The sequence below is a fragment of the Anser anser genome (genome assembly GCF_964211835.1).
Source record: "Anser anser genome assembly, chromosome: 4".
NCBI lineage: Eukaryota > Metazoa > Chordata > Aves > Anseriformes > Anatidae > Anser > Anser anser.
The window spans coordinates 39,297,378-39,322,160 of NC_139724.1; the positions used below are offsets into that span (position 1 = coordinate 39,297,378).

Genomic DNA, 24,783 nt, shown 5'->3' on the forward strand with positions numbered 1-24,783 from the left:
TGGCACTGTTTCATATAGTCAGTACACCTTTTCGTGATGAGGGCTGTTTGAGGGCTGCCATAGCAGTTTTGAGAATCAAGGTTTCTTTTTGAGGAAGGTATGGTTAGCAGGCTTGAAAGTGCCCTTTGCCAGCATCATCCAGGCTAAAGCAAGTTCTGCAAGTGCACGCTGCACAGCGTTCAACTTCCTCCAGCTTCCCCTCCACGAACTTGATGGCTGGCTGTTCAAGGGCTGCTGCTCAAGGACTTGTGCAAGTAAGCAAGGGATAATAGCGCTATTAATGCTATGGCTCTCTGGAAAATATATCTTGCCCAAAGTACTTCTTTCTGTCATCATGGCTTTAAATGACAGGCATAACTGCATTAATGCAGTAGACTTTGCTGGGATGCTTATTTCTAATGATCAACAGCACTGTCTGGAGCCAGAAAAGCCCATATTAAGGAGGCTGAGATTGATTAGGCCATAGTGTGAAACAGGGTGAATCATTGCATTGCAGTCTGAAACAGGTCTCTAGAGGTGTGCCAAGGACAGTCTCTTTCAAGCTTAGGTGAGGACGTTGAAGCACTACTTCCTGCCTGTTGGGGTGCACTAGAGGTAGCCACGGATAAGAGCTACCAACTCTGTGGAGAGCAAAGGAAGGGAAGGAGCTGGCTTCTCACTGCAGTGCATTGTCCAAATGTTGCTGTGCCTGTGCAGACTGGCATTATAGACAGATCGTGCTGCTTCAGATGCTGTGCCTGGAAAATGGATACAGCCTTTTAAATCACCTGAATGCTTTGTCATCGCTATTTGCTGAGCAGCATAACTCCAGGCATGATATGCTTATGGGGGCATTTTAATTCAGCAGGTTGATCCTGCCATCTTAGGGTGGTGGCTGGGGCCAGCACCAAGCCTCCCCTGTTGGACTGTGGCCTGGGGCTAGGCCAGACATATGCTTGGGCCTATGCCCAGGTCCACAGCCCAGCAGCAAGGCAGTGGGGCCATCCACGGGTCCAGGCCAATGCTGAAAGCAGCCCCAAGGCCTGGGCGGCCTAGACAGTGGCCTCCCTGCTTGCTTCATCAGCACCACCACTTGCAGCTGTGGGACAGGGCTGTGGTCTGAGCTACCACTGTTGAGCAGGTGCTTCAGATGCAGGGCCCAGCCTCCTGTGAGTGCCCTGCCGAGCTGATGCAGTGCCCTCAAGGTTTTGGCACATGGAGTTGTGGGGCTTGTTTACCTCAGCAGCAGCATGCCAGACTCCTGCTTGCATAGCCTGCTACTAAGCGCAGTGGCAGAGGAGAAAGCCGTTCTGCAGCTGGACGAGCCCATGATGGCCTGCTACGTTTACACCTCATCCCTGTCTTTTCAGGGTAAGTGGAAGCAAAATATCTTTTGTACAGGGGGTTTCTTGCAAAAGGTGTCCAGTTACCTTGCATGCACCAGCAGAAATCAAAATGTGGGTGGTGCGGCCTCAGAGCAAAATGGCTGGCTTGTCCTGATAGCGTGCGCTTCTGTATGGACACTGTCGTTTAAATCCTCTGCCTATTGCCTACACTTCAAAAATTATATAGATTTCAAAAAATAACAACAGGATTGGGCTGAAGAGCTTGGATGTGATCACAAACTCCAATGATCTTTGGCCCTTTTGTGTAGGGGAGGAAGAAGAAAGAAGGGAAGCAGGCAGGCATAGGGGGATAAAAGCAATTTTACATTTCTTTCTTGTTTAGTTGAAGCACAAAATGCTACAACATGTCACTGTCATCTTTCTAATTAAATGTTATTCTTTATTTGCTAAATAGCTGGAATAGCATTTTGGCAGAAGGGGCTGGAAGCCTTTTTCAGCTGTTTCTTTTGTTGTACCATATTCTTATTCAATTAATTTTAGTCTTTCTGTATGTTATAGCTAATGTTACAATATTACTAGAATAGCAGTGCTTTCTCAGATATCTTTGGTATTATAAAATTAAAAATGATTAGAAATGGAAAGGGCATTTTCCATTAACTTCTTCATTATTTTTTGTAGAAACACGTAAATTAGTTTTGAAATTCTTAGCTGTTATTTCATGAATGAGTACTTTCTCTTGTCAGTAGGCATGGTTTTTTTTTTTTGTTTTTTTTACTCTTACAATTAATTCCTATAAGTCTTTTTTAAATACAAATTTTAAAGTGGGTCTTTATTTCATATATAATGTTCCTTTGATGTAAAATTTTGCATTTCAGCATGTTAATGAAGGTTTCCAAATTGTTTATAAAATAGCGTTACCCTTACAAACCTTTCAGATCATGACTTTACAGGGTGAGTTTCCAGAAAATTTGCCCTCTGGCTGCTCTTCTGGTGAACAGAGTGTGAAAGCATGCCTGATTTTCTAATTCTGCCAAGGTTAAAAATTGTAGCTGAATAATCTTCACTATATTTTTTTAGACAGACAGACATATATATAGATATACACACACTTTTGACACCATTTTAAACTGAAATTTTACCAATACTGAAGGTCATGGCACCAAGAGGGGGGGAAAAAAAAAAGGAAAATTTACTTATTTGTTTATTTTTTTGAATTTTAATTATACCAAAATAAAGAAATGTGGTTAATATTATAATTGGCTTTTTCATAGGTAAATTAGTCGCTGCACTAAATTATGTGTTGAAAGAGCTTCCAAATTGATATGTCTTTCTGTCATGGTATTAAGGAAATCAAAAATATTTAACTCTTGAAACTTTTTCTTTTTTTTTTTTCTCTTGCTTTAAAAGATAAGCAATCTGAATACATGCATTTGCTCAACTGATTGCTCATTAGTTTGGTCAAAATTGGTTTGAGGTTTTAATGTTCTTAATATTTCTCTGAGTATGGAAGGAACCTAATTTGCATGAAGCATATTTAAGTTCATTATACTGAGCTCATTATTGTTCCTTCTTTTATAACTGATACATCTGATACGTGAGCTTGAGGGTTTTTGTTTGTTTGTTTGTTTTTAAATTCAAGGGAATTTTTAGCAGAGACTGTTTTATCCAGTTTTTCTAGTGTTTTCTTTACAGGTTTGTTCCTTCTAAAATTATTTGTGAATTACAACTTCTCTACCTTTGAATATGTTCAGATTAAGTGACAGAAAAAAAATCTCACATACTTCCTTAAAATTTTCTACAAAATTTTAGTAACTAAAGGGAACCGTAATCACTGTGTTCTCTTTCATTTCAATTTGATTTTGATTGGGTACCCTAGCTACTCTTGATATAAAGTATTAAAATTCTTCGCTTATTCTTATGACAAGGTGTATGACCTTTCTCTTTTCTTGCATTATTATTCATCCTTCTTTGATAACATTGGCATGTTATTTCTAGTGCTCTGACATTCTTGGCATCCTGCCATGTTCTTCATGCTTTTGACCCAGAAACGTTAGAAAGGGAGGAACGTTTTTTAAGAAGTTTGTTCCTACAGGAAAGGTAAACACATTGCTTTAAAAAAAACACCTTTCTTCCACTCTCAAGGCTTTTGTTTTGCTTTGTTACTCTTTTCCCCATGAAAAATTAATCTTGATGTATGCAGTCACATGTTGAATAGTAGATTTGAAAATAATTGGTCAGTAGTTCTGGCCTGACAGGCTGTGAAGTAAATTTACAGCAAAAGTCAGGTAGCTGTTGTGGCTGAAACTCTGAATTAAATCAGATTTTATATTCTTTTGTACTACTCCAAACAACAAAGTTCATTGTGATTGGTGAGATATAATATTTCAGATCCAGTTCTTACTATAAAACCTCTGATTTTGAGATACATGATAGACTATTATCTGAACAATATTTCTATATATCTATGTTATTATGCAACAAAGAAAATCAGTTTCAAATATTTGAGATAACCCAAGATAAACTATTTTAGGGAAAAATAAATATCAAGCACACATCTTAATTGATGCAATTAATAGAAAAATCTTTGTCTCATAATTCTGTTTTGCTGCTTTCCACATACTCAAGTATAATATGAAGGTCCTGATCTAAAGTATTGTTGCAGATAAAGTATGGAACTATCTATAATGATTTTTTTTTCCATGAAGTATATAGATCACTGTGATTGCTGACTATGATTTTGTTTGTTCCTGATAGTGAGAAATTTTTTTTAAATTTTTTCTGCTAATTGGGAAGGATGAATTCGTTAAATAAATGTAATGTGCACTGATTATTAACTGCTTACTCCAGGAAGGTTTTCTAACACATACAGGTTAAACTGTCATTGACATTTTTGATGTTTGTTTCCTGGATAAGATCTTAAAATTTAACAGCCTAGTGTCCTTAATTTATGCATAGAAACATAAAGTTGTGCAAGGTGGCACAACTGACAGAGACTTGCAGAGTTTCTCAACAAAAACATGTTTGCAGTTCTGCTGATCTGATATGTAGGTACCTGAATTAGGTCTGCACCTTTGTCCGGTGTATGCATGAGAATTCATGTCCATAATAACCTTTGGCAGGTGTGATAACTCACTGACTTTAAAATTCCTGCATAGGAGGAGGTGTGCACCTATTGACTGATTGAAAATCCAGAGGCTAGAGCATTTGCCCAGCTGATGGCTGGTTCACGTTAAACAGCTTCTAGAGGAAAATCTGAACCAAGTCTGAGAGGGGGATCTTCACTTTAAGATTCCTTTTCTTCCCAGCTGTGTGCCCTATACTAACTATTCTATGCTTTTTTTGTTTCTAATAACAGGAATTTTGCTTTCTCTGCTACAGTGAAACAGCTTTGAAAAATGTTTGGCTACTGGTTCTAAACTCTAATTTACCAGTTAGCTAATTCCCTAGTTGAGGTGTAGTTGATGAATTTAAATACTCACTGGTGGTGATAACGTATGCTTTCCATTTTCTTAACGTGTTTTTTCAGTTTGCTTCTGAGATGCTGAAGAAGGCAAAAAGACAGCATCTCTTTTCATGCCTATTATTTAAAGACAAAAGGCACTGAGGATGACCTACTGACCTACATCTGGTCAGATGTTTTGGGCTTGCTCTGATCTCAGAGTTTCAAGTACTTGTCTAAATTCTATCTAATTTCTGTCTGTCAGTGGAACTTGGTCAGTGTCTAAAGGTGTGTACATGGCACCTCAACCTGAGTTGTGGTGGACTGTGCATTAGGGATCTGCAGGTGTGCAAGGAACCAAATATTTATAAGGGCTGTCCAGGTGTCATCTATATTTTCTATGTAATTTATACTTAAAGTGTTTTATTCAGCCAATTCTGGCTGTGTTTCAGTGCAATACAGTATTTCACCAGTGAAGTGGCTAATGAATTGTTAGAACAAGATACACTGTACAGAAACTTCCAGTACCAAATATGCAACATTAATATGGCCCAATAATTGTTTTATTGGGGGGAAAACATTCAGTAGAAATTCGTATTACTTGAAAAACGTCTAAACTGACTTTTCTGACTCTAACTGCTAGCTAAAAGGAAAGATAATCCAGAAATGTGTGTCACTTTTTATAATCATCAGATTAATTCACAAAAATTGACTTATTGAAACTAGTCAGCCAATACAGACCAGTAGGACAGAATTGATATTCTTTCACATATTCTATGAAACCCTTGTTCCTCTCACATCTGTTGCTACCCTGCTAGCCTTAGGAAAATTATGACATCGTTAGTAAATTTCTCTTTACATTTGGGGAGTACCTTTTGCAAGCTCAGTAAATCTCAGATGGTTTTCAAATGGAAGTATTTTGGGGGAGATTAACAAAAGAACAACAAAAAAATCATAGCCATTTTTCATTCAACAGCAACAGTATCAGGAAGATAAGCCTAGGAGATTTATACAGGTCTTTTATTAACTGTTTTTGAATCCTCATTTTGACTGACAGTTTACAAAACATTTGTCTCAAATTCCTTGCATTTGCAGATAAGATAATGTACATTCCCTATATTAAGAAGTTGTGCTTGAGGATTGTGACATACAGTATTACCAAATATTCTGTGACTAATTTATTGTCACAACAGTACAGAGCCATGTGGGAGCAGTTCTTGGAGAGCTGCTGCCTGTGGGCAGCCCCCGCAGGCTCAGTTCGGGAAGGACGGCATCCCGTGGGAGGGACCCCACGGGGAGCAGGGGCAGAGAGGGACCGTGAGGGAGCGGTGGAGATGAAGCGTTAGAGACTGCAGCCCCCAGTCCCCTGCACCACTCAGGGGGAGTAGGTAGAAGAAGGGGGTGAAGGTGTTTTTAAATAGCTTTTGTTTTCTCACTGCTCTAGTCTGCTAGTAATAAGCAATAAATTTTATTTATCTTCCTACGTTAAGTCTGTTTTGCCTGTGACAGTCTCTGTGACAGTTTTGCCTGAGTGATCTCCCTGACCTTATCTTGACTCTTGAGCCCTTTTCTAACGTATTTCCTCCCCCTCTTCCTTTGAAGAAGGGGAGTGAGAGGACGGTTGTGGTTGTTCAGCATGGGGAAACCACGACATCAACTGAAGTTCTTTATCAGTATATTTTGAGTGTCCTACAGTAATCTGACAAGAAAATATCTTTAGTTATCATTGGCCAACCTGATCTCGTGGGCCCCTGTCAATGGCGGGGGGGGGGGGGGGGGTGGAGTTAGATGATCCTTAAGGTCCCTTCCAATCCAGCCATTCTGTGATCATCCAGATTTTGGAAACTAAGGAATTATTTCATATTCTGTGAGTTAATTGAAATAAGTATATTACCACACTACAGCCTTTGACTTATAAATCGTAGAAATGGAAAATAGTTTTTTGTAATCATTTTTACCCGGTGAATATATTGGTTTTTTGTTTTGTTGCTTTTTCCCTACGTTATTGACTGTTATAAGTGGAATATCCTATTCTGAGTTCATTTCTAACCTTTCCATACCTTTTTTTTTCTCCCTTTTCCCTAGATGTGCTAGTTCAAACATTTGCTTTACACACAAGGAAAATTGTTGACGGTATTTATTTATTGAGCTTTTGCATTACCAAGTACCTATTTTTTTTTTCACTGTTTCTATATTGTATTGTCTTTTCAAAATTATTACAGCAAAAAATTGCTGCTTTGTCTTTAAAGGAACAATTTGACCTCCCTTCCCCCCATTTTTTTTTTTCTCCCCTTAATACTCTTTCTCTCCATGAGCAGTGCCAGTGCACAAGAGTAGTAAACAGCAAGAGAAGGATGTTCTGATGTTAACTATGGATTTGTAAAGGTTATTAGTGGCAGCTTTCTATGTAAAGTTTTTTTCCATTATGGTTATAAATCGGAATAAAGATTTGTCTGACACAACATGGAAGTTCAGACTCCTTCTAACCTGGTAGCCATGCCATTACAGCAAATTCAGAATTGTGCTTTGTGTTTTAAATATGAAATTTGTTACTTTACATTTCCACTTTGTCATTTTCTCCTTGGATTCTTGGCTTTTCTTCTATTTTAAAGACATGGTGGGGGTGAGAAAAACATAACACAATGTTTAAAAGATTCTAATTTATTACCTTATAGTTGATATTACATGACATTTTCTCCAGAATTATGACAAGACTATTGTAAAACAGGAGATGACTAGTCTAACAGTTGGTTTTGGGTAATGACTGATTAACATATGTTAGCTGAAGACTTTTTCATTCCTGCAGCTACTTCCGATGTGTGTTATTAAGCTGCATAGTAAAGATGTTTTCAGTTTAGATTTTGAGATCACTTAAATGACTTTGCATACATATTATTTCTTTAAGTAATGCAAACAGAATATTTTAATACTTTCTTTATGAGTTAATCTGTGGTAATATTAACAGGAAATTAGGAAGACAGACTGTGCTATAAGTTAGAAAACAACTGAACTCATCAAAACTGACCCTGCCATGAAAGTCTTTTATTTTGCAGCATTCTTCCTGTTTACAGTAAAACAGAATTCTTGTATATTTATTTTTTATAGCATGAAAAAATAAGCTTGGACAAGCAATGTAGATAGATTGCCGAGAATGAGCTCACCTAGTCACTGAAGATTTCAGACACAGCAAATCATTTAACAGGATATAAAGTGACCAACATATATATAGATATAGGTGTAGTTATGGATATATAGATGTATTACTGAACCACACAAGTAAGATAGTTTGTATGGCAGTGAGTTTGGCAGTTGAGGGAGAGAGATTACTCTCCAGGACAGAGTTTACCTTGGGTGGACAAACACACTGTTTGTTTATCTTAAGGCTTACAACTGTGATTGACATGAAATCCTTCTGCAGCTTCCATGTTTACAATTAGTGATACTGTTATTAATGACATTGTTTCTTTGTATACACAGGGAAGTTGATTATTATGTTTACACTTTTCTATTTTATATCAGTATCCAATGTTATCTGGAAAATATCTGTTCTTGAATTCAACACTGTGCAGCTTCAGGATTCACCACTGTAAATCCATTACACTTCCTTTTTTCCAGTCAGTTTGATCTCTCCGGGAAGGTATGTCGTGCATCTTTATTGTCAATGTGTTCTGCTCTGTGGAAATGTGTGTTAGTTAAAAAACAAAACCACAGCAAACAATATGGATTCCCTGTGTAAAAATACTTTCCAGTTGGTGATCTTCCTCCATAGCTATGCAAATGAAATTTCGCAAGATTTTTGTGACAGCAACAATGCACACATGTTGACAGTCATGTCAAGATTAGAATTGTAGGTAATTATCCTGTAGATTTTACTATATGGTGCCATGTCTCGATCTGAGACACAAAGTCACTCACAGTGAAATGCCCCTGCTTATAAATATTGATGTTTCCAACATGACTTGTCAGATTGGTGATGAGTACAAGCTCTTTCTTATAATCCAGCGAATTATTGAACAACATAAGTTCACAGTTGTTTATCTTGCCAGCTTTGTTGTGATCAATTGCTGCATACCAGATGTCAGCTGCCAAAGCAGCACATTGAAGTCATCTGTGATGAACAGTTTGCTTGCCACAGGATTTGTGCCAGTGTTGCAATCAAGGCTGTTGAACTCTTTTTTCCCACTACTGTATTGGAGGTTTTTTGTTTGTTTATTTTTGAAGTTCCAGTGATAGTAATATTGAAGTTGCAGAAATACTGAACAGCAGCATGGTCTGGTGATGCTTTTTTTTTTTTAACTGAATCTGCAAATTTGTAATTGAAAATTCTTTATGGATTTTGGCGTTGCCCAGGCGTGGTCTCAGCGTCTGGGTTCCAGAGTTGATTAGTCCAGCTGTGTCTTCCTAGATCCTTTTTCATTATTAAAGTGGTTCTACAATCTTCACAATATTCTTCACACCTGAAGGAAGTGATGGGTAGTGGGGGCTCTGTAAGAGTAAACTTGAGGATGATATGCATCAGTTAGGATATCCAAATATTTAAATTAGGTTTGTTTTTGTAACCTTTTTGCAATACTTGCTATGTTATTGCAGTGAGCATCTATGTTCACTTGAAACATACACGTTTTATCTGTGCATCAAATTTTCATATTATAAGCACATTCCTCATTCAATATAAAACACTGTGGTAACCAACTTCTTGCTTGACAAGAATATATGAATCTAATGATGTTACAGGTAGAAGGAAGACTCTCTGAAACTTGAACTAAAGGACCACCGAGTTCTAGCAGATCATTTGATAAGACTCTCAAATTTAATATTTTCTCAGAACTCCTAAAACAGAGTATTTTCATTTAAAATTAGTTATTTTATTTCTATACTATATTAATACCCTGATTTTTGTTGTTCTGGAAAGAAATTTTAACAGCTGTAAGAGGTATATGTTAGCACTTTAAACTTACATAAGTGTATATATATATATAAACAAAATGGTTCATCTTCCACAGCAATAAGAGAAAAATAAGAGATACTATTATGTTATAAGATCTGCAATACATACAACTGAACCAGTTGCTATTCAGTGTGAAAGGAGAATACTAAAAATCATTTAAAAAATTCATGACACCCTGATGTACTAAGAGAAAATGAGATTCCATGCCACAAAACCAATATTGGCCAGCAAAATTAAATATTTGTACTTAGACATAGGGGGAAATGAACATTGATTGGAAGTACAGATTATAAGCTCGTAAAAAAAATATATAGATAGATGTGAAAGAGGATCAGTATCTGTATGTTTCCCATAAGATACACGGGAACCCTGGACCAGAAAGAAACAGTCTATTTAAACTGTCAGACTTAAATGATAAAGATAACATTTTTGAAAGCAATATGAGAGCTGGAAGAGATAATATAAATCCCCATGAATCCTCTGTAGTCCAGATTTGAGTCTCTCTGCTCAAGCAACAAATAAAGTCTTAATGTCTATGATGACTTTCTTTCTAGAGGAAATACTAGAGACAACAACTGTATTTCCTGAAAATATGAAGTTAAGCAAAACTGAAATGTACATTTCTTCTGCATACATAATGGCCTAAAACCAAAGAAGAAATCTAAAAAAAATAGTTGGAATTGATCATAAAAAATATATAATTTTACCTTTTGAAGTAGAATGATATGCTGCAGGGTAAGATATTAATGATCAAGACAGTAATATCATAACACAATCTGCTTTCTAAGTAGATTCAAGTACTGAAGAGGAAAACAAAGTGTTCCCTGAAGCTTAAGAACAGCCTAAAGCCCTTTTGAAGGGAACATTGCTCCAATGATAATCAGCAGAGCTGAATTTTATATGGCAGAGGTCAATAACTGAACTAAAACACTTTAAAAGCCATTCAAACCAATGTGCTCTGTTGTTGATGATACCAGCTGACAGCAGCTGTCTTATCTGCATCACCTGGAGCTCAAACCTTACAAATGATTCCAGTACAGCTGTTTTGTATCTGATTCATTTATAGGAAAGGAGGAGTTGTCACCTGTTTCCTATATGAATTCATGAGGAAATATGGGGGTAAAGCAGGCATTAGATTCATAGATCCAGTTACATAAAACACATTTATCTAAATATCTATTAGATATGTGGGACAGCAAATGCAACCCTTGTCACATGTTATTCAGAAATTAAATGGACAAAAGTGGAATGCGCTGCTGAGACAGTCTCCATTCGTTCCCAAAACTTCCCAAAACCCTCTTCCTTGATTCAGTTAACAGACTTCACTTAGTATGTAGTGTCCATGGTGAGAACACTGGAGTAAGGAAGCAAGCTCAACGATAAATCACTTCAGCCCTTTTTACAGAAGGCAGTCTCCTCAGCAACACTTAAGCCAGCTAGAGGATATCAGAAATCATGGGCATAGGCCAGAAAAGGTATGAGGGAATAGAAAGTTTAAAGATAAGGAAAGATACTTCTGTTCTGCTTTCACAACAGAAATAAGGGGAGAGATTTTTTTTATTTTTTTTTCCCTCAAAAGCCTGCTTGATAGATAGAGGAAGGAAGGTGTTTCAGGGAACCCGTTGTCCGTATTGAAAAAAGTCCTGAATGTAAATCTCAGAGGTCAGAGCCCTCTTAATCCCAATCTTGGATAGTCTTACATATTTTATTTTCATTTCACAGTGGAATACTGTGGAGTAGTCAAAAGAGTTGAAAGACTGTTAGTCTTTTTTTTTTTCCTTTTCAATTTGAATAGCATCCTGGAGAAAATTCAGTGCTTATCATTGAGTAGAAATTCATATATGAAAATGGTGAAAGGCTTTGGCACGTATATAGTATAAACACAAACTGCAATACATGAAACAGAAGTAGTAGCAAGTATGAATGTGTTTCAGAAATATTGTGTGGTCCTGAGCCGTTTGGTGGCACAGTTAATTGAAATATAAATTTAAGCGGAGTTGCCAAATGCCCTAGTAGCTCAGGTGCTGTTATCTAGTTATCCGAATGTGTTAGACAATGGGCTAAATTATTTTGCACAGCATAGATTCCTTATACAGTAGAATCTACTGCTCCATGATTGGTTCACTTTCATTATTTTCTCTGACATTTTCTGGATAATGTGAAAGAAAAACAGTTTCCATTTACCAAAGCAAGTTCAATAAGACAAAGTGATTTAATCTCTCTTATTGATTTAGTTAGTGGAGTTTCAAATTAATATTTCCATTCAGGTATTTAGAGTTGAACTTGCAAAGAGAGAGGCTGAAAGCTACTTTTCAGTCCCAGCAACAAAATATATAATACTGATATTCTGACAAGACCATTTAATGGTCTAAAGTGTAGATTCCTAGCTTCTAGTTTGCCAAAGTACTTACTTGTTTTCCCACTATACCTCCAAAACTTTAGGAGTATGTGCCTCAGCAATATAGATACAATCTGCTAAAGTGTCATAAATCCATTATAATACATTTTCTGCTACTATAAGGCTGTTAGTCATAAAAATCTGAGGTGTAACTTTCCCCACACTATGGAGTCAAATTATGTACAAACCCTTAATACTCTTTAAGTAAAATTTCTTAATAGTAGCCATTCATTTTAATTTTCTTACTTTAATCCCTAACTACATCATTTTGAAGATGTGCATTTTAGAATTATTAAATGAATATCCTAAAACTAATTTTGTATAAGCCCTGATGGCACTTATTCAATAACAGGTAAAATCACTTTAAAAATCCAGCTGCAATTATTCACTGCTGTGATAGAGTAGTCAATGCTTTATGATCTTAAGACATTTTACAGTAAGGTAAGATGATCTCTACATTTTATGGAGATTTATCATCCTCATTTACAAATAATATATGCAGTTTTTTGTTTTTACCTGATTCAACTAAACCAGCTGAGTGATCCTGAAACTTAGGTTAATTAAGTTATAAATGATTTTCTACTGGCATATAGTTTCTATGGAACTGTGAAACTAGGTGTAGTATCAGCAATTTTTTATGCTTAAAAGAAGTTTCTCTAAATGAAGACAAACTAGTTCTTGCACAAACAAATTGCAATCATTAGTGTTTTTTTCTTTTTTTTTCTTTTTAGTTCCTTCCTATCTCAAACTATCCAGAGTTTTTCACTTACCTCACAACCAAGTTAAAAAGATTCGCAGTAGCCTCTTTTGAAAAGCCACAAAGCCCAAAACAGAAAAGAACAACCACTTTTATTTATTTTCATTTTTTGCAATAATCCTTAACAGTATTCTCTTATTCACTGGTATATCATTTTGCACACTGACAGATGCTTGCCTATTTTTTGAATGGTTATGATATATCGTATTCACTTGAGTACTTCAGTTTGCTCAAAAACTTACTTTTGCTGTATGTTATTTCAGTTGTCTTAGAAAAAAATGTAAACTCACTTGTCATTCAGACTATTATAAAGAGGTTTATTTTTTAGGGTGTTAATATGAGATCTTGTAAGCACGGATAACTTCATTCACACAAATAACAGAAATGATTTGCTATGAGGGAAGTAACTCAAGATGATGCTTGTCTCTTCTGAAGCAGAATTAAGTACATTTGTATAATTCCGTGCTCACAAAACTTTGTAGGTTTTGAGCAATTAAATCAACTAGGAGAGACAAAGTGTTCTATTATATATAATTGGTTTTATTTTGTTTCACTAATTTGTTCTTGCAGAGTTCTTGTGTTGTATACTTTTTTTTGAGCCACAGCTGGTATTACTGGGTGGTACTCAACCACTATTTCCTGTGTAAATAGAATTCATGTTGTCATGATGATGACCTTTATTCTGCTTTTGGAAGATGAACTGGATATTCTTGATAGCCTTACAAGTGCTTCCAGTATGCCCATAAGAGGGATATAATCATATATAATAGGTGGGCTAGCAGCCAACCATACACTCAACTGTTCACTCCTTCTCCCTCTTGGTGGGACATTGGGGGGGGGGCGGTAAACCAGTCACAAGTAAACCAGACTTGACTTGGGAAATTAACTTAATTTATTGCCAATTAAAATTTATATTTAATTACTGATTTAAAGTGGCGGGAAATAACAAGTGGGTTGCCTGCTCTGCCATTGAGCACCTTGTCCTCCTCTGACCTTGCTGTTTCCTCTGCTGATTCTCACTTTTTTTTTTTGTTCCTTTCTCCTCTCTTGGTCCAGTGCTTTCTGCCCTTTCTTAAGTATGTTTTCACAGAGGCACCACAAACGTGGTCAATGGACTCATCTGGGTCTTGTGGTGGGTCCATTGCAGCAGCAGCTGGGACTGGCTGGCTGGCACAAGGCAGAGCCTGGGCTTGTCTCAGAGGCCACCCCTGCAACCCCAATGCTACAAATACTGTGCCACGTGTGCCTGATGCAAATTATCTCTTTTTTTTTTTTAAGTGCTTAGAAAAGAGGAATGCATACACAAAGTATGTTCTAAAATTTTTCCCTGAGGCTGCAAAGGAAACTGAATAAGTTTCTTCTGCTTTCCGGATGAGTACAGTAACTATTACCCTGAGGGGAAACTAATGTTCAGCTTTCAGATGTATTTTTAAAGTGTTGCACGTCCAATATGGAATTATTCTTTCGAAGTCTGTTTTTAGTAAAGGGCTCATTGCTGTGAATCATGAATTCAAAACCATGTCAAAGTACCTGATTTTGGCCAGAGTTGAGACAAATTCCTGTTAACAGCATTTTCAATTAGCTAGTGATAGACAAGATTTATTAGCTAGGGTTCACACCATCGTAACTATAGTCATGTTAGTACAACACTAAAGTGCTCCAGTCAGAAGTGAGAGTAGAGCAGGTAGAAATATCTTTCCAGACCACAGTCAGTTTTCGTATTACTCTGGTCATACAGAAACATTTGTGGTGAAGAAAAACAGACTTTGAGACTAGTGTCTTCCCGTTTAATATTTGGTCCAAAGCTCAATGAAAGAAATGGAGGGACTCTGTTTCCCTCATGCTATGCCAGCATTGCTAACTGTTGTGTTAGGGATATTTGAGGAACTGTCTCTGACTAATCCTTTTTGTGTGCATGTTGTCCAATAATCTATTGAATTCATAGGTCAGCCTGCTGATAGTGTCTGCCTCCACATGTCCTTGTGTCCTCAAATTCTATTGCTTGCTGTGTAAAGAAAGGCCTTGTGTTCTCTCTCTCTTCAGCCGATCTTCTGCTTTTATCAGAGGCCCACTATATATGCAAGCATATGCAATACATATGTGTATGCAAGCACCATCTGTGCCTAACTTGCCTCTTGTCTTCACGATTTTGTAAACATTGATCAGCACTTTCTCTTCAACCACAAGAGCCTCAGCCATTTATTCCAGTGTACCTTTCCTGAGATGCAAATACCAGAACTGCATGCAGTATTCACAGTGTGGGTTAACCAAGTTTTATGTGCTAACAGAATGACAATTTCTGTGTTACTTTCTAAATATTCTTCATGACAATGTGCAGCATTTCACTGGCTTCTTTGCCATATGCTGAAAACTGAGCTTATGATTTCCAAGAATGCTAGAAAGTGATTCAAAAACTCTTTCCTCATCTGTAACAACCAGTTCTGAGCTCAGTATTGCAGAGGCATTTTTCACTGTTGAAGCTCATGTATCACCTTTTTGTATTCTCATTCAGTTTTGTGAGGTCATTCATCATTTGAATGTCATCTGATTATCTATCCACAACTCTTGAGATTTTGAATTACTTCCTCTTCCAGGTCACTGATTAGACATTGAATAAAACTAGTCTCAGGACCAGCCTCTCTGACCCTTCTCTGTTCTGGAAAGTGACCATTAACTTTGCCCTTTGCATTGTATCCTTCAACTGACTTGCAGTTCTGAAAAAAAGCCTTTCTTCTAGTCCTGTAACAGTTTCTTTACAAACTTTGGTATGGTGCCTTGTCCAATATATTATTTTGTGTTCATTGGTCTGTTAGTGAATTTAGACTCATCTGATTCTTTTTTTTTTTCTTCTATATCATTAATATGCTTAATAATCCTACTGGAATTTAAGAACTCTAGATTTGAAATCTGAGATAACCATCGTTTTTTAACACAGAATCGAAGAATAGTTTGGATTGGAATGGTCTTTTATAGATCATCTAATTCCAACCTCTCTGCCATAATCAGGAACACCTCCCACTAGACCAAGTTGCTCAAAGCCCCACTGAGCTTGAATGCTTCCAGGGATGAGGTATCCACAGCTCCTCTGGGCAACCTGCTCCAGTGCCTCACCAACCTCATCATAATAAAGTGCTTCCTTATATCCAGTTTGAATCTACCCACTTGCAGTTTAAAACTGTTGCCCTTTGTCCTGTCACTGAAGACCCTGGTAAATAGTCTTTGTCTTTCTTACAAGCTATTTTTATGTATTGAATGGCCACAACAAGGTCTCCACAAAGCTTTTTCTTCTCTAGGCTGAACAACCCCAACTCTCTCAACTTTTTTTAATAGTAGAGGTTTTCCACCCCCTGATCATTTCTTGGCCCTTCTCTGGATCTGCTCTAACAGGCCCATGTCTTTGACAGTAAATAGAATAAATAGTTTTGCTGCGGTTTTGATTTGACAATATCAAATATTTTCTGTTTGTAATGTTATTCCTGTAGGAAAAACAAATTAATTTCTATTACAAAAACTTCTGTTAGAAAAATTAGTGCAGTTGTGGGAAAAATTGTGTTAAATATAAGATCTTACATAAGAGATGTCCATATGTATAAGATATTCAAAAGGATATACTGATGTGGTCCTGTTTAGTCGTATGCAGGAAATTTTCTTCTGTGTTGTGATGTCCGTGGGGACACTGCCATCATATATTGCTTGTACTTTTAGACAATCTGGCTACAATCTCACGGTTTCCTTCAAAAGGACTTCAAGTAGTGGTTTCCTGAAAACATGACTTATGTTTTATTTTCATTGAATAGTCCACCCTATGCAAATAATGTTCATTAATGAATATTCATGCACACATATGATTTAGTAGCGTTGTTATTAGTTAGAATGTCATTGCTGGTGTTTTGTGAAACTTGTTTTGTCAGTAATAAAATACCTAGAACCAGAATTAATCTTTCATATTACATTGGTGCATATGCTCCTGGTTAGTGACTTGGATGGCTTCTTATGTCATTGTTCTGTTTTGCTGATTCTTCAGTTTCTAAATTGGACTCATCTGCCAGATATGGAAAGAGAAACACATCAGTGGACTTAAACAACACATATTTCTTCTCTGTGCTAGCTTAGATAGAAGGTATAATTACAAATTTTCTGACATTTCTTGCCTGAAGTGGAAATGCCAGTGGTTTGATATCTTTGTTGTCAGATGCTGCTATTACCCATGTGAAGGTGGAGGAAGTTATGTGTGTGAATTACTAGAAACACTGTTGACATAACCACTGGAAGGACAGACTTTTCCATGTAAAAATAACTTTGTATAGAAATTACAAGATTTTGTTCTTTGGGTGTACTGTTCCCCCTGTATTTATATTTAATTAAGGGTAAATTTTCATTGTTGAATAAGATGTGGTAAGGTTAGGAAAAAAAAAGTGAATGTAAGATCTGGCTAAATTTTTCATAAACATTTTCTGTATGTGTACTATGACAAAACTTATCTTTGTCATGGGTATCAGGGACTGTGAGTGATAATAGATAAATCAGATTATGGAAATTTATTTTAAAATTATTATTATATTTAAAACCTGTTATGTGTGGCTGTCTTTGTACAGTTTAATTTTAGATGTATGTATGTGTCATCTCAGTTTTGCAACCTTTCACTGGACAGTAGATTCACACTGATTGTTTATGTGTTTGTGCCATAAGTAATGTAGTGGGGCTCTATAATTCAGTAGTTCCTTCTTAGAAGGGAGAACTCATTAAGTTGTGAGTGTTGTCTGAAGTGTTCAATATATGTAAATTCAAGCCTATTTGAAAGGGCTACTATTATGTAATGAATAGCAGTATAATGGAACAAAAGTTCAGTAAGGATCCAGAGTAGATTGGTTTAATGGATTTTAAGGCCAGTCTGACCTCAACCATGTTACTAACTATAGAATTTTGGTTGTTAAAGTTTTCAGAAAGGAAATAACTTCTCAATAAATAGCCGTACTGTAGTAATTTTTACTCTAAAGTACTGTATTACTATTAGTATTGTAGTACTTGATTGATCATCCTCAGCTTTCTGGAGAGGTATTTGGAACTTATTCTCTTTACTCTAAATTTTCATTTAATTTTGCTTAAATAAATAACTGACAGTTTTGGACACCTGGTAATATGAAGACAGTTGTGATCAAAGATTATGGTCAATGTTCTTTCTTGATTCATTTCTAAATAACCATAAGACACAAAGATGACCATTTTAATGCTGGTACAGTTTTGAGCAGTAGTTTGAATAATTTTCTCCCTTCTAAGGAGAAGCTAATGGTTTATAGAGCCCCATTGTATTACTTAACAGACGACATACTTGTGCAAGGATATTTACGTAAACATACTATAGTAATTGTGTCTTACAGGCCTACCTTTTGTTGTGAGCTCATTTGTGGAAAGTAAATGAGGATTTGTTAAAAATTATGATTGCCTTAAAAAAAATAAATATTGAAGGGAAATATCAAAAGAGAGACATGCATTCTAAAGGGCAATTACAACATAGCATAATCAGGAAATTATGTTTACATTGTGTTTTAGAAAGTAAGAAATAAATGGGATTGGAAATCAGTGGATAAAAATTACTGGAAATTATCTAACTAGTGGGGAAAAAAATAATGAAAGAAAGAACGGCTGTTGCACACTCTGCCCCTTCTGAGATCCTGTTGTGTTTTTTTCTGTGATCTCTTTGGAGGTTATGTTTGAGTTCCTCCTGCAGAAGATAATAGGTGTATGAATTGTCTGGATTTCCTTTCTTTCCAGAACCTGTGTTCTTTGCCTGTGCCCTTGTGACTTACTGTGTTGTTGTGGCAGATGCTCTTCTACCGATAGGTATATCTGACCATGATATGTCTCACATGATAGTCTTCCACATGCATGTGTATCCTTATAAGTCTAAATTTCCTTGATGTTCATTTCATTCCTTGCTCCTTTTTCTCCATATCCCTTTTCATTCCATTATTCACCTGATAATGAAACCAGCAGAACAAAAAAGTTATTAGAAGGCAGAAAGTCTAACCATACTTGCTTGAGTATGAAGGCTTTTAAAACATCCCAGAGAGGTAAATTATATATTAGGGAAGCAAAATAGCATCCCTGAAAATAGCTTCTACAGCTAGCCAATTGGCTAGCCTAAATCATGTGCCTGAATACCAATCTATGCAGTGGTCTGAGAACACAGATTTGTTATATTTTTTTTCACATTCCCTGGCTTGGCCTTTTTTTTCCCCCTTTAATTCTGTGTATTTGTCAAAGTAGGAAAAGGCACGATTATTCACAATTCAGAATTTAGCAACAGAACGTTCTTTTTATTTCTCCTCACAATAGAATATATATATATTTTTTAAGTGAAATCCTCTTTTCAGAAAGAACTTTATATTCAGTTTCTCAAAACTGAAATTGATATTCCAATAAGATTCAAAATTATCAATTAATGTTCTGTTGTTTGAAGTGAAATTCAGAACCCCAAATGTATCAAAGCCAAAGGCACTGCCATACAGCGGTCGTAGACCCTTGTGTCTATAAAATTATTGTGTCTATTTATTGTGTTAAATGTAGTACCTTTGTAATTTGGAAATTTCTGTAGTATCTTATCTCTACCGATGTTGTTTGCGTGTTTATTCCTGATTTCTGATACAGTTTTAATGATTAAAATATGTAGAAGGCTGTTAAGTCCCATAGACTTTTTAAGAGAATTAAAATTGGTTTATTCGAGACCAAATTCTCTATATATTGATTTGGCTTTGCTGATGTACCAGGCATTGTGCCAGTTTCTGCCAGCAGAGAATTTTCTCCTCATTTAAGGTTCTATCAGCTAGGTCTATTTTGCCCTTTTCACTGTGTCTCTTCTAGTTTTACATTATGTGGTCATGGAACATTGGTACTTAGTATAGATTAATTATTATCAAAGTGTCACTGTTTTCTTTGACTATAAATGTCCATAGGCATGCTTTGTTTCTGTATGTTCATAGTTCTTTGAATGATAAGACAACCCTGTAGTGAACATACACATTTCAGATAGCAATAGAGTTGGTATTTCCTTATCTGAATTAGCTTCAATAATATACTACTATTGTACCAGTTCCTGAATATGCTTGCCTTTATCTCTGTTTTTCATGTCCGCCTTGCTCAGCTTTTGATTTTGACTTAATGGGGTTTTGAAACGTATTATTAACCTTTCCCTGTTGTTTATTTATTCTGTTCCTTCTGGATGATCTAGTGTGTGAGGAACAGAGAGAACCAGTCTTGAATTCTCATAAAGATTTTTGTTCTCACATTAGAGCTGCTCTCATGTAAGCTGCTCTCTTTTTGACCTTTCTTCCTTTATTACAGTCTGCTCTACTCCTCAGTAAGGTAGAATGATACTCTTGCAATGGGGCATGCTTAAATTGGCTTTGCTTTTATATCCTATCATCCATGTATGCAAAGCTTTTTGAACCTCAGTTTCCAAATTTTCTTATCTCTAACAATCTGTTTTGCTACATCTGTGCTTGCTCAATAGCTATGAATTAAGGCAAGCTACCCTAAAGGGATTTGGTCAAAGTTCTGATGTTATTTTAATATTCCCCCTACATACAATTCTTTCTCATCCTCACCATTACTTTCATCATAATATACCCCAAGGGCAATTTTGGTTGCTTTGGAAAGTATTGAAAGACAACAGTTAAACATTAGCAATACATGTGAACAAAACCTCTCAATAGCTATGCTGGAAATTTTGAAATATTTACTTAAAAACAGTGGAGATGAAACATGTCCTTAAAGATTCAATGCAAAAAGAAAAAACAGTAGGCTGGTACAGAGAAGATCTTTGGGGAGAAATCTAAATTAGAAAAAAAAAAAAAGTTTATTATCCTTGATGGGGATACTATAACAACAATTAGAGACAGCTGAAAATAAAAGAGAAAGAAATATTGAAACAGAATCTTTTACACACTTGATTCTGAATGACTGAAAAGTAGGAAGCCTTAGGAATCATAAGTAAAAATGTATCCAAGTGAAAACAATACATTCATTTTAACCATTCTTATACAAACAGTTCAAAATATCAGTGACTGGGAAAACAGCAAGGCTCCGCTTTATATTTACATGAATGTTATTCACAGTTGTAGATAATATTACTCACAAATGTTGTCCTTATTTCTGATTAATTGTTGCCTGTCTATATCTGATTTCCCCAGCTTCTGCAAATTAGCAGAATATGGAAAGAGTTACTAAGTCTCAGTAAGATGCATATTTTATCAGCAGCAAGGACTGCAGGGGAAAATAATATGCCCCCCACCATCCTTCCCTTTCTGACAAAAAAAAAAAAAAAGAATATGACCTTCCATAGGATTTGTAGAATCAAGATTTGCCATCATGCTGTTAGTAAATTAGTATGTCATCATGAAGCAATACCTTATCAAACTTATCCAAAACCCTAGAATCAAATAGTGCACACAGATGGCAAATATAAATCAGGTTACTGGATTTCCAATCCAGTGTTTTATAGTGCATTCATTGCTGTTGGAAAAGCATTCATACTGTCTCACAACAGAGAGCTTTATAAAAAGGGTAACTACCAAGCAAAATAGAGAACTATCCAGTTAAGCATTATGCAAGTTAGATTTTACATAATCAGGCCCTGATGACATTCTTTCTACAGTATGTAAAAGTCTAACTGAAATAATGCCTGGGCCATTAGCAATTATTTGTGACAGGTTTTGCAGGGCAAAGGAAGGTCCAGAAGAGTGAGGTTGGGAAAAGATAAATTGCCACCTTCGAAAAGAAGAGATGCCATGGGGAATTACATAGCAATAAGTCTCACTTTGCTAACAGGAAAGGTTACAAAGCAAACTAAAAAACATTTTATATGTAAATACCTTGATGGGAATAAGTTCAAGCTGATAAAAAATAGTCACATGATAGAACCAACTCAGTGAATGGCAAATGTAGAAGACAAAATTGTTCTAATTTAACAAGACACAACGAATTCCTCAAACATTCAAAAAGTTGTCGTAAATTGGCAGTGGTCGGTTATTCCTCCTTGGAGGTAGACAAGGAAAGATGTCCAAACTAATTTGACCACCAATTCAGGTTGATGGTAGGATCTTTCCAGTCATAAAAATAGACTTCTTAGTAGATTAGCAAAGGCTGTAGAGATTTTCAAGAAAAGATAGACATCTCTCAGAATTAGTAGTAGTAGTCAGTCCTGCAGTATAATTAGTAAGTGGATTGTATGACTGCTGTGCTTTTGCAGTGATATATTTCTGCCTCCAAAGGAGATGACTTTTGCATTGTCAGACCTCTCAAATTTGGTCTTCAATTATTTGCATCTCTAAATCAAGGACCCCTACTTCCTAGCCTCAGTTTTATAAATTAGTGGATCAGAAGAAAAATATTTCATTTCTAAGTGTGTCTTACAGCAAATAAGCACTTGTGAGGAGTAATTCAGTTCATTCGCACGTGCATTGTGAGAATGAAAAAATACACGTTTTTTATATGTTGTGTTTATATTCTGTGGTAACATTTTTGAAGGGCAATCAATCGTTTCCAGAATTCAAAGAATGACCCACGCCTCAGTAATAAAAATTCTGTTTTTTTGGGTGAAAAACTAGAAAATTGAGAGAGATCAAATTTCAGTCAGAGCCTACAGCTCCGTTTACCATGCTCTACAGTCTACGTGGGTGTTGCTATTTTACTCATATTTGTGCATCAGACACACTTACTCCATTGTTTCAAAAACTATAGTGTGTTACCAGCTGTCAGTGGAGAATGGTAGGGATATATCTATTAGAGAGTTGTCTTGTTAATATCTTGCGGGCCCTGACTGTAAGAGCAACTCATTTCTTCTCTCTATTACAGAGAACTCTGTTCATCATGTGCTCACCTCCAAGCTCTTGAATAGTGTTTACCACTATTGAATTTTATTAAGTAGAAATCATCATAATTAAAATAGCTATTTAAGTTACTCTTCAACAAAATATGTATTAGCAAACTCAGCCTTAGAACTAATTGGTCACTGGAGAAAGTTAGTGTTGTATGAAAATGTTGCTTGAAAAAATAATGTTTTCTTTTTACATTTAAAAGCAGACACAGCAATTTCAGGTACATGCAAATTTTGCCTTGTCTATGACCAATTATGTTGAATATAATGGATAAACTAAAATAAAAAGTTCTCAAATGATAAGATATAACATTAAAAAGGCATAAAAAGAAAAATACTGCAGCATAAAAAGACATGCATAAAGAGAAAATGAAAATTAAATTGTATGGATTCCAGCTGGCTGTTTTAACACCTGCTAATAGGTGTAGAATAGTTTCTTAAATTAAGTTGCAATACAATTTTTATAAATAGAAGCACAAGAATATTATGTAACAGATCTAAATGTATAACTCCAGTTTGAATAATTACAGTTTTATTTTTATTTTGGTGTTTGGATTCTCACAGTTCTGATTTTAGCTTTCTGTGAACATTTGTACGTGGTAATCTATCATGCCACTATTATTTTTACTGGATCTTGTTTGCTTTATTAAAAGGTCAAATTCTTAACAGTATTTCAACTAAAAAGGTCTCCCAACAGTAGAAACAGTGTTGCAGTGGTAGATTTGCCATAACTCATTGAAATTTCTGATTTGTTGATATTACAGTCAACAGTGGAGATTAGATTTTTTTTTTGTAGGCATTAGCTAGTTGTGTATCTTTATACATGTGGCTTAACTTCTCTTTTTACAGAGTAAAAAATAACTACGCTAAGTTAAAGATGATACTGCATTTTAGGACAGGAAAACTAATATCACTTATTAATCATATAGTCTTTCATTTTAAAGATAGTGATTCAGAGAACCTCTCTAAACCTTTCAGAACACTAAAAAATGGATGGCAATATTATTGCTTTTAAAATGTTCATAAAGTTGTAGATGATGGTAAAATAGTGAGAGGAGAGACATGGAAAATGGTAGATGTGATGTTGTTCCTCAGTATTTCAAAGCATGTTTTGTTTTCTGACACTGCAGTAACCCTGCTTGCAAAATAATTACACGATCAGGGAAATAAGTTACCTGTTAATATCTGATACTTGGTACTATATTAGCTAAGCATCTCACAATGCATAATGCAATTTCCCTCTAAACATTGTTGTGATATGGAGACAATTATATCCCTTTTAAGAAGAGAGAACTGTTTTTGTGCCTGAAACATCTTCTGGGATGCTCTGTGGCGAGTCCTTGGATCTAGATCTGCCTGTTCATATAAAAACAGTAAACTCCCAATTGAATTTTGCTCATGTGAAAACCAACGTGAGCTCAGAGCGATTCTGAAAAACAGCTAGAAATGCATGTGTTGTCCTGCAAGGACTTAGCAGAGAGGCAAAAGAGTTTATTGAATTGAACTGATCTCTTAGCCTTGATGAATGGTTCCCCTCCCCCCCCCTTTCTTTTTTTTCCCTTGATTTTCTTTTTTTCTCTTTTTTCCCCTTTTTTTCTCCTCGATTTTTCTTCTTTTTCCTTGATTTTTTTTTTCTCTCCTCAATTTTTCTGTTCTTTTTGAGTTTAGGAAAAATCAGTGCAGTGTTGATGGGATTAATTAATAACCTATAATTTGCCAAGGACAGTAAGCTTATGGCTGCAAGAAAAACAGTTTTCAAAATTCCTACCTTTAAATATAAGTAGAATTTAGATGAGAAATCTAGTCTTACACTGCTTTTTAATCTCATTTTAGAAAGAGGCGCATTATTACTTCTGAGATACCACGTTTCCAGTATGGAGTATAACTGAATTGGCAAAAACATCATAAGAAACAACAGTAAAGAAAGATGTACTGACTTACAGAAACAAACACTGTATGTTAAGTTTTGCAAAAGATAATAGATTTCGCCAAGGAAAATAATAGTAGTGAATACTGATAATATCTCTGTTTAATTAGAAAGT

The 24,783-nt window shown here is 35.8% G+C and overlaps 1 protein-coding gene across 1 annotated transcript in view; it reads left to right on the forward strand.

The window, feature by feature from the left end:
* The first annotated feature begins 287 nt into the window (after positions 1 to 287).
* The window catches only part of LOC310898178 (uncharacterized protein), a 331,267-nt gene continuing 306,771 nt past the window's right edge, over positions 288 to 24,783 (forward strand). Inside the window, exon 1 of the mRNA XM_083832738.1 lies at positions 288 to 1,350. The gene's annotated coding sequence lies outside the window, so the exon portion shown is untranslated. The remainder of the gene's footprint in view (positions 1,351 to 24,783) is intronic.